Here is an 11,544-nt window from a genome sequence, read left to right as displayed (position 1 = left end):
CCCAGTGTCGACGCGCTAAAGACCTGTGGCTAGAGGCAGTGGGCTGTCATGTCCGAGGGGCACGTAGTCAAGGTGAGCACAATCCTCAGGCCCAGGCTTGAGGCCACGGTGGCAGCAGAGGGCGGCTATTTCAAGAAATAACATTGATCTTATTCTTCTTTGAATAATATATAGCCCACTCGTTTAACACAAAGCTGTTCTTGATCATGTCGATTTTTCGTATCCTACGCTAAAAAGTCACGTTTTGCTGTCGCACATTGTAAATAAAATAGGAAGGGCCAAAAACAGAAGTACGATGTAAATATCGGAAGATATCTAATTATCTTGCACATGACACTTGTTTTTTCATCAAAAGGTCCTCAGGGAATTTTTAGCGTTCAGCATTAAAATAAAAAAACAAACTGTTCCAATCATTGAAGGGATGTTTCATGGAACGCTGTTCAATTTTGTGTTCTGTTCACAAACTTGGATGTATTTTATGATATAGGAATATTTTATTTGGCTTTAAAAAATCATCGACGCTTTCAAGGACTGACAGTTAAGGACCTTTCCTAAGACTAGAATAAGCTGAACTGTACTGAATAAATAAGGACCGACACAACACTACCGTCAAGGCTTACAACATCTATTCAGTGTGCTATAATCACAGTTTATTGAGTGAATTATTAATTATTGTTGTTGTTTTGAGTAACTATGAATGAGCATGGATTACTTAACATCTGGATAGACTATTCACTTTTAAAATATTACAACCTCTCTATTATAACCGTTACTGTTTTGATTCAGTTATTTTTTTTATTTTATCGTTTAGGTGACACATGAATGACTTAATCTAAAGTAATCCATTTATTAAAAAAAAGTTCATCAAAAGACGTTCTTCTCCAATACATGCAAAATATGATTAACTACAACGGAATAGACAATATAATAGATCTTTGTCTGGACTCTTTTAATCAATGATGTAGCCGTCCTTAGCGGCAATGATGGCTTCCAGGCGGCGGAAGGTCTGGCAGACGGAGTCCTCTGTCATGACGTCCCAGTAGTGGGGGACAGTGGCTTCGAGGGCATCAGTGTTTGGATGACGGACACTGTAGGACTTCCCCTCCACATGCATCCAAAAAGTGTACTCAAGGGGCTTTGCATCAAGACTCCAAGGGGGCCAAACCTCTGTCATGACGTCCCAGTAGTGGGGGACAGTGGCTTCGAGGGCATCAGTGTTTGGATGACGGACACTGTAGGACTTCCCCTCCACATGCACCCAAAAAGTGTACTCAAGGGGCTTTGCATCAAGGCTGCAAGGGGGCCAAAAGTATCATTGAAAAGAATCTTGCAACGGAGGATATGTTTTTCTTTCATTGCTGGTGTCAAAAGGAGCCCTTCCACCCTCTCAAAGCTGTGTCCACCCAATATTTATAGATCTCTGGAGATTTTGGTGTTTCACATGCATGGATCCTAAAGGACTTGAGAGGATTGGCCTAGGCTGTTTTCTTTAACTCCTCCGGATCCATTTTGGTCTTTTTAAGAGAGCCCTTCTTCCTCCCCAAAGTTTCAAACTCACTAACGGCGTAGACGGGGTCCTGGAGACGCCCAACTGCTTGGAGTGCAGGAAAAGAAATTCGTCGATCAGGTACAAGTGTCGTTGTCTCAACTTGTACGCTGGCTAAAGACCTCAGGTTTATTTTGTTTAGTAACTAATTGCATATGCTTTAATATATCAAAGTATGAATGAATTTCAATCACTCAACCTTCATAAATTATTTAATTAGTAAGTGTTGAGATTTAATAAAACCACTCGGTACAGACATGGGATGAAAAAAACAACTTATTTATTTATGTTTAATCAAAATTAATGCGGATAAAATTGTAACTAAATGTTTCTGCAAGTTTAAGGTACCTGCTCTGTAATAGGTCTCCATATCAAACATAAATCTTTGATGAGTATGTTTCACTTATGTTTCATGATCCCTTAGAAATTCCATAATCATGGGGTTCTTTATAGAGGGCATGATGCACAGTAGCTCTCTTTTCTCCTTTCGGAGAATAAGTCATCAATTCTTGTGAACTGAGTGAAAAAAGATGAAATAAAGAGAGAAATATCAAAAATTTCTAATTTCCTAATTATAAGTCTTAAAAAAAAAACATCATTTCTTCTTATTTTCCCTTTCTCTATCTAAAACTAATAATTACATAGGTATGTGATTCTTATTTGATATAAAATTTTCCTTTACTCACTTACATCTCATTTTCTTCCCTATTCACTTTCTATGTGTGTCTTGGACATGCTTTTATTATTTAAGTATGTTCCAGAACAGACATAGTCTTTTTTAGTCTAGAAAACATTTAATGATTTTATGTGTGACATGCCAGGGTGTTTATTCTTTTAATGATTCATTTTACAAACACATTATCAAGTATCTAAGTTCAATAGCTCTTCATAAACCTAATAACGTCATACGTATTATATTAGATACTTTAAGTTTGGAATTCTCTATTTGAGCAGTTAAGACGGGTCACTACACATTTCGTGCACCTTTGCGTGTGGATATACCTATATTAACTCATGTAAGTTAATTAAAGGAAATCTCCGTGAGAGCAACTCTTCTCAGATATCATCTACAGTCAAATATGGATAAATGAAACTGCTATTTCTTTATATGAAAAGTTGACTATATCCGGACTTTTTTAATAACTGAAGTACATAAAAAACTACGATTTTTGAAGAGTTATGAATTATTTTTCATTAAGAGCGCTTCAACTTTTTCTATAAATAAGACAGAAAGGATTAAAGATTTTGCCAAATTTATTTTTTCGGTAAAAATTATGAGCATATGCATTTATATTTAAAAATCAATTTCTCTAGCATGACCTCCACGAGCAGGTTTAGAGAACTCCAATCGCTGAACTCAATTTTCCACTACTTTTTCCAATAAATTGACCGATATTTCAGCAATTTTGCGTTCAATATTTTCTCTGAGCTCTTCTAACGTCGATGACTTTTTGGTGTAAGCCAATGACTTCACGTGACCCAAACAAAATAATCTAAAGGCATTAAATCACGAAATCCAGACGGCCAATCAACTGGTACATTTCCCAAAATAAAGCGCTCCCAAAATTTACATTATAATAAATCGATTGTTAAGTTTGCTGTGTCACAAGTGCCACCATCTTGTTGAAACAACAGATTTGCCAAATCCATACCCTTGCACTTGGGGCAAGATAAAATACAAGTTATTATGTTGCAATAACGATTTTCATTTGCATTAACGTGACCATTATCATCATCAAGAAAAAGAATATGGCCCAATTATCTCTCCGGCATGAAGTCCACACCAAACAAACAAAAATGATGGACGTAATGATGTCTTCTGAAGCATTTGTGGATTGCTGCCTGACCAATAATGTATATTTTGCTTATTAACAAATCCATTGAGGCAAAAATGAGTTTCATCACTAAAAATGATTTAGCGAGGAAAATCAATTTTGTTATTGAACAATTATTTTGATAATAAATTTAGATAATTTACAATCATTGAACATGTGTTTATCACTCACTGATAAAATGCATACTAAATAAGTTCCTAGATGTCAAAGAAAGAAAATAAACAAGGCGTCCTTTTTTCCCTAATGGAAAAAAAAATTGAAGCGTCCCTAATGAAAAACACTTAAGTTATATAAATAAGTCGTTTTGAAATCCCATTTCGAGGCAACCAGTTATTAGCTTAGATCCTGTTTATTGATCAATCATGGAGGATTTTTAGGTTTGTTTTTTGGTGCGCAATTATGATATGTGTTGATTGCAAGGCAATGCAAAATAAAATGGTTTAACCTTCCATAAACAGTCCTAGAGTACCCTATCTGAAATAACAGAACCAATTTGAAATATTTGACTAACAAAGGATCAGATGAAACCAATTTCAACACTCTAGTATTTTTAGTTACTGGCGTCCAAAGAATTTTGAAAATTTCAAATCAACAAAAGTTTCTCCATTTCGACAACTGACTAACCATGAAAACAAATGGAGGTTTATATTCAGAAGTGTTCGCAAGGGGTGGGTTGGAGGGGTTAAAATTGAATATTTCAAAAAAAATATTCACAAAATTTAATTTAAATTTTTATATTATTTTACTGAAAAATTTAATTTTCAAATTTTTTCTAAGGCAGTTGATTTTCTTTGAAGAAAAAAAAATCGTCCATATAGATGGTACCGGAACTGGAATCGGCCGAAAATTTGGTATAGGTGCATCCCTACATGTAAGTCTTCCAAAACTTTCTCTGGCCTCATACTTGGCTCCAGTCCAGGATATAGCCCTTGGGTGGGCTTCCACATCCTTAGCAATGGTTGTGGATTTCCCATGTACACGGGAAAGATCGATGATCTTCTGTTAGTGAGCTTCTTCTATCTTTCCCATTGACAGAAGACGAAAAGTATATGGATGAAAGTTGTTTTCCCCCCTCTTGACTACCTGATTCAAAAATGTCAACTGATAATATCATAAAGTTGCCATTCTATAGCCCTACAAAAGGAAGTACATTTTAGGGCTCATAAAATGTATAATTGACTCAATGTCTATGAAATATTGTTCAGTACGACGGTCCTTTGAAAAGTCCGTGCAAAATACGATAAATGGCACTAATGGCACGTATGGAGGTTATATTTAGTAAGTAGTATCTCTTAGAAGAACACACACCAGCTTTCAGCCAGATCGGTCTATTTCTTTCTGTTTGACATTTGTTTGAATCGAAGAAGTGGAGTGATTTTCAAAAAATGGACGAAAAAGAATTCCGTGGTTTGACTAATCACTACATTATGGTAGGCAAAACGCCTCAATAGACTAAAAAGAAACTTCATAGCCATTATGGGTACTCTACACCTTCGATTAGAACAGTTTATAAGTGATTTTAATATTTTTGGAGTGGACATATAGGCACAAGTGACTATGAACGTTCTGGACACCCTGTTGAGTTTACTACACCAGAAATCATTCATAAAATCCATGATATGCTGATGGATGACAGAAGAGTCAAGTTGCGTGAGATTGTTAGTGCTGTGAGGATCTGGAGTTGGAACCCTATTTCCATTATTTTTGCGACCACAACTGCTGAGGTGTGAGCTGGTGCATTGTTGTGGTGGAAAAGGACTTTTTTGTGGACCAATCGTGCTCGTTTTTCTTGTAACTCGATTTTCAAACGGTCCAATAGTTATGAATAATATGAATCTATAATAGTTTTACCCTTTTCGTGATAGTTGATTGATGAGGATTATTCTTTACGAATCCAAAAGAGATTCCCCATAATCTTTCAGGACGATTTATCGATTCAAAAAATGATAAAATAGAAAGAAATTGACCGATCTGGCTTAAAGTTTGTGTGTGTTCTTCCAAGAGATCCTACTAACTAAAGATAACCTCGATACATCGATTTTATGTTGACGCACAATATATATATAATACTAATATAATAAAAAGGCTAAAGACATTAAAAGTATTTCTTCAATTTAATTTTGTTAAATCAAAGGATGCAAATTATATGTACGTTGTTGTTACATCCCAAGATTACCGCATTCAAATATAAAGAGTGTGAAATGCAATGAATTTCACAAGGAAAGAAAAGTTATTTGTTGTATATAGGCATAGCCATGAAACTTGGATGAATAAATGGTATTGGGAAACGTGACATTGTACCAATGAATTTCCAAGTTTACCAATTGTTTATATTATTCATTTTTCGCAAGGACTTTAAATGTTTGTTTGTTGACTCATATAACTAGTTGAGTTCCTTCATTAACATGATGAGACCAAAAGGAACAAGGCTATAAGTCTAGGTTGTAAAATATAACAATGGAATATTGCTCTCTTTTTTGTAATTGCAACCTAAACAAGATTTTGCAATTTTCAATAACTCTTATCCCTATTTCTGAAGAGGAAACAGGGCAACTAAAATCATTAGTTTGTACTTATTAACTGGTATTAAAGACAATAATTATATACATTGCACATCTGCCACTCATCAGGTCAAGGGTAAATCCATTTGTGTATTGATATCATTAATATGATATCTCTAAAAAAAATATTATTTACATATTATATTTCATTAACAGAAAAGGATCAGAGTCAATAATTCAACTTTACGAATCCCGCGTACTTGAAACATGTTTATAAACACTACATGTTTATAAAGTAATAACACTTTTATATGTAAATATATTGTAGGATAAAATATAAAAGAAGAGGTGACAATTTCAATTCTGCGGGCAAAGTACAATTGGTACGCTCGATTTTTTATATTTGTACACTACCCACAAACATATACTAACTGTTTCAGCTATATCATATGTTTAATTTGTTTGTGAGAGGCATAACAGGAAGTATTTTGCGTGTTTGGAGATTTTTTGTTATTGGAAAACATGGATCAAAGAATTTGTATCTTTATGTAAAAATGAAATTAAGTGCTCCAAAACACTTACAATATTTACAATCACAACAGATGAAACTGTTCTGAGTAAAAAAAAAAAAGTTTACAACTGACACAAACTCTTCCAAGATGGCTAGAAAGATACCAATGACAAGCCTCGCTTTGGACACCCAAGAACGTCAACAACAGATGAAAACGTTGAAGCAGTGAAGAAAATTGTTTATGAAACCCGTAGAATAACTATCAGAGAAGTTGCTGAGGATATTGTCATAACGATTGGCTCGTGCCGTAAATTTTTTTCGAACATTTTGGGCATGAAACGAATGTCAGCAAAATTTCTTCCCAAATCACAATAATGTTCCTCCTCACTCATCTTTGCTTGTGAGATATTTTTTGGGCACAAACAACAACACAATCATGCCTCAGCCACACTAATCTCCGGATTTGGTGCCATATGACTCTTTTTTTTTTTTTTTTTTTAGTTCCCAAAGCTGAAGAGACGGATATTTGCAACAATTCAGTAGATAAATACAACATCGCTGGAAGAGCTCAAGTCTATACCGAAAAGTGCTTAAAAGAAGTGCTTCGAGGATTGGAAAAGTGTACAAGCGTATTGTATCTGAGAGGGATTACTTCGAAGGAGACAACATAAATATTGATGAATAAATAAATATATATATTTTTTTTTTTTAAATATAAAGTCACCTAACTTTTTGAGCACACCTCCTTTGCATCCACACTCGTTAAGAGTTGGAGCTCAATGCCGGTTCAAAAAAAATGTCTTAAATTAGTATAAAGTATATAGCATACATAATGTGTCTTGTACAAGTTGCGATTTTGTGCAAGTTACAACTCAAAAATGAGATGATACATTTTTAATGACGATTTTAGATAATAACTTGTTATGAAAATAATGTAACAATTCAATATTCCATGAATAGTCGATATATTCAGGCTTTCCGAACCAATGGGTGGAATTGCACCCTACAAATTTTGCAATACAAAATTTAAAATATGAAAAAATATGAATTTTGATTTATAACAACTTTGTAATCACCTGGCCAATTATTATAACGCTATGGGTTTTTTTTTCAAAAAAATGTAATTTTTTTGTGGATAACTGTGGATTGCGGGATTTTTTTTCCAAAACATTCAATATTTGAAATTTAGTTTTTAGAAAAAAATTTAGTTTTTGTAAATAGCTCTCGCTTTTTTCCAAAAAAATTACAAAAACCAAGAACCAAATATATATATATCTGTGGACGCCCAAGGTTCCCCCAAAAAATATACTCCCCTGCACTTATGGATACAGATATATGTAAGTGATCCGTAACATCACGAACGTAATAATGTTTGTATGTGTCACCTTGATCGAATAATTATATATACATAATATATTGAAATATATGCATTTTCATACATACATTTATATTTAAGAAAAAAGATAGAAAATAGGAATTTTGAAATCACATCTCCAAATTATGCATCACCAAAATATCATATCAATAAAAAGTAATTTTCAAAGGTCATTTGAAGTGTGAACATTTGTTAATTTTACGCCATTGTAACTACATATGCAGTTTATTCTATACTCATTCCCTTTTCATTGGAAAATAGGTAAAACGGACAAAGTAAAAAGAATGGTAGCATTTTTAAGCTTTCTTCAGCAGCGTCCACAGGGGGTGGGCTGGAGGGCTGTAGTCCAAATAATTCCAAAAACCAAGCCCCCACTCGAAATATATATATAGGTATATATGTAATACTGCGGACACACCCCTCTTCTTATAAACTTTAAAAAACTCAAGGAATAGTTTCATAGGCTTAATTTAATTATTTATTTTACTTTTAAATTGAAAATTGAGTAATTGAGAGTTCAACAATTACTGTTATTTTTGTCAAGTATTTTCCCTCAGCTTCAAGGACACACGTTGCCGAAATGAGGAGGAAGTTTGAGGCAATCTCCTTCATGGATGGGACCTCCTATGCATCCGTGATGGCTGACTAGTAGATTCGGTACTGTTGTGGTGGGGGCTCTTGAATTTACTCTCCAGGATGGTCTCCCAGAGGGTTGAGGTCGGGAGATGATGGGGGCCAAAAATCCAAGGGACAGAAATCTGTAAATTTGGACTTGAGAATGGCCTGGTTCTTTTTGGCTCTGTGGGAGGGACCACCATCCTGCTCCCATAGATAATCACCCACTTCGTAATTGACATTTCAGCCACTGCAAAACATTGTTCCTCAGAACTTCCACGTCGAAAGCGTGTCCTTATTAGAAAAGTAGGGGACACACTCTTCATGACACTGCAATTGAGCCCAAATACAATTATTTTGGCAGGATGCTTTGTATGATAATCCTCAGAGCATTTGTCCCTCAAGAAATATTGAGCGCTCTCACTCTCAGTTACTAATTTTGTGCAATGAGCTCGCTCTCGCTCAATTAAAAATGAGCAGTGCTCTTTTTTTCGCTGTTATAGGAGTTGATGATTGTAATTAATTGCCTGACATTTATATAAATCATTTATTCAAAAAAAATGGAAAGAAATAGGGTACAAAAATAAATAAAACTTAAATGTTTAAAATTATATTTATAATTTTAAAAAATCCCTAAAATGATTAATCCAAATCATTAACTATGAAATTTTTGATTCGTTCACAAAAGTTTTTTTTTTTTTTTTTTTCAAAGTTTTTACCTTTTAAACTTTGATATTTAATTTTGCATAAGAGACCACCTTCAGAAAATACTCTCTCAAAGGAAGCTGAGGACAGCAGTGTACAAATCAGAAGATAACATTTGTGTTTGATTAGATCTAACGTCAATTCTACCAAATATTCAAATATCTTCAAATAATAATTATTAAATTGATATAATTCACATTACCATAGGGTCATTCCACCTCAATTCGCCCAAGGGTTGTAACCCTATCCTCTCCGATTTTTATGAAACTTGACACAATTAATGCTTGTGGGTAGAAACTAACTCCTATGAAATTTTTATCACATTTGGATAAATAGTCTATTAAGTTGTTGTTTTTTTTTTTTTTGGGGGGGGGGGAAATTGAGATGGAATTATCCCACACACAAATAAGAAAAAAAATTGAATCGGTTATGAGTTTATGACTATCAATTAATTTGAAAATGAAGCATCCATAAAATTATTTTAATCCCCTTACATCTAAGTTATTAATTATATTAGTGTATATTATTAGTTATAAACTAATCCATTTTTGTTACCCGGAATATTATTTTAATTTATAGTCAAGCAAACTAACCAATTTATTTTATTAAATTTCTTTAAATATTAAAAACTAAATTGACCAAAAAGGGTCAATTAAAATCGACCATTTTTAGAGACTTTTTTTTTTTTAAATTGAAATATAATGTCAATTCTATAACTCCAGGTAGGATGTAGAGCACTTGAGGAAATAATAAAAAAGATATTAGCTTCTAAGTTTGTTATTTACTTTGATTTTCATATATTCATTCTTTTATGTCGAAATATGTCACTGAATCGTAGTGATACCCTAAAAACTTGATTTTAAAACAAGGCATTTAAGACCAAACCTGTAAAGGTTGAAAGTCTTAATGGTCAATTTCATGTTTTACGGCTTAAATAACAATGACAAATGTGGGTTTCAACCTGCGGGCCAAAATGCTGTTGCATGTTGTTATCCTCGTTTTAATGAATGTGTAATATGTTTTCTGATCATTTATCTACACATGGAACTCCCAAATTTATTTAGGTAGGATCCCTATTTAAAAATTATAACAAAATAAAAAAGTTTCATCAACAAATTTCAACACCTTCTTATTGCATTATTTTCTCTTGCTCATTTGGCAAACTCGTTACCCTTCTAGTTCTTTATATTTATTTAACCAGCATCCCATCCTCATCAAAACCCTCTTGACCTTATTTTCCATCCCTTGAGGTATTCCCCTTTTATTAGTCCTCGCCGCGTACTTGACTGATAGTACTTTCGCTATCGAGGCTTCTATTTTGAACTTTTCTGGGTGACTTGACGGAATTGACACAAGCCAATCGTCCTTCGAGGATTCTGCAGTTCCATTGCTTCTGTACCATCTCCTTCACTCTGTTAATTAATTGCCACACTGACATGGGACTTCTCAGCCTTAAAATCTATGCATCCCCACTACTTCTTAACTATCATCCCTATAAAGTTGTAGACATGATATATTTCGACTTGTTTTTTAAGCCCTAAAACAGGAAAGTTTTCATTAAAACATTCAGTCGCAATAGGTTTGGTTTCAAATGGAACTTTGAATTTTGTGCCATCTAACAGTCAGTATTCATTTTTTTTAAATCTAATCATAAAATATGATTCTATTTTAGCTAAAATTATCAAGAATTATGATACACAACTCATTAAATGGCAAAAACAAGTGCTTAAATGGTCACAACAACGGGAGTAGTAGCTTTGGATGGTTTGCAACTAGTTTGTCTGACATTAGTTTCTTCACTTAAAGACTTGAGTATGATCATTAGGTTTTCCAATATTACATAGTCAATAATTCTTACTTTTTTATCACTTAAGGATTAGCTATGGTTGATAAGCCCCAAGAAATGTTGTTCAGAAAACTCATAAAAGGCAAAAACAACTGCTTAAATGGTCACAACAACGGGGGTAGTTACATTAGGTGTAGCATTATAATTAGCAATTGTGCGTATCCTTCATGATAATAGTATGTTGTTACACAAGCATAAATAACGGGGGAAATCTTTTTGAATGCCCTTAATAAGGAGTAATATCGCAGGACATTACTACATAATTAGCTTTTGCACTAAATCTTTACGATGGATTTAATTCTAACATTTTTTTTTATTAGTATATTTATTGTCTAATTTTATAATTTTGGCATTTACTTTATTATTAATAATTATTTAGATCTCATCGGTAGAGATATATCTATCCTGTGCACAATTGTATATAGCAATTTCCACATGAAGAAAAAGGGGTGATTATCTTTTTTATTAAACTCCACGTCTGGCTTGTGTTTTGCACCCTAAAGTTATGACATATTGAACTGAATTCCGATGTCAGAACAAGGAAATATTATTTGGATTAATCTATTATTTCATTTTCTGTATTTATAATTTATTGTTATTATTAGTTATA

At 33.5% G+C, this 11,544-nt stretch overlaps 1 long non-coding RNA gene across 1 annotated transcript; it reads left to right on the top strand.

The window, feature by feature from the left end:
- The first annotated feature begins 10,575 nt into the window (after nucleotides 1-10,575).
- On the top strand, nucleotides 10,576-11,173 carry LOC139906516 (uncharacterized). The gene is made up of 3 exons (XR_011782093.1): nucleotides 10,576-10,709; nucleotides 10,761-10,900; nucleotides 10,963-11,173. It is a non-coding gene; the product is annotated as an uncharacterized lncRNA (long non-coding RNA).
- Nucleotides 11,174-11,544: the final 371 nt, after the last annotated feature.

The sequence above is a fragment of the Lepeophtheirus salmonis genome, chromosome 10, assembly GCF_016086655.4.
Source record: "Lepeophtheirus salmonis chromosome 10, UVic_Lsal_1.4, whole genome shotgun sequence".
NCBI lineage: Eukaryota > Metazoa > Arthropoda > Copepoda > Siphonostomatoida > Caligidae > Lepeophtheirus > Lepeophtheirus salmonis.
The sequence above is the reverse complement of the archived record's forward strand: the minus strand, read 5'-3'. Positions and strand labels throughout refer to the sequence as shown.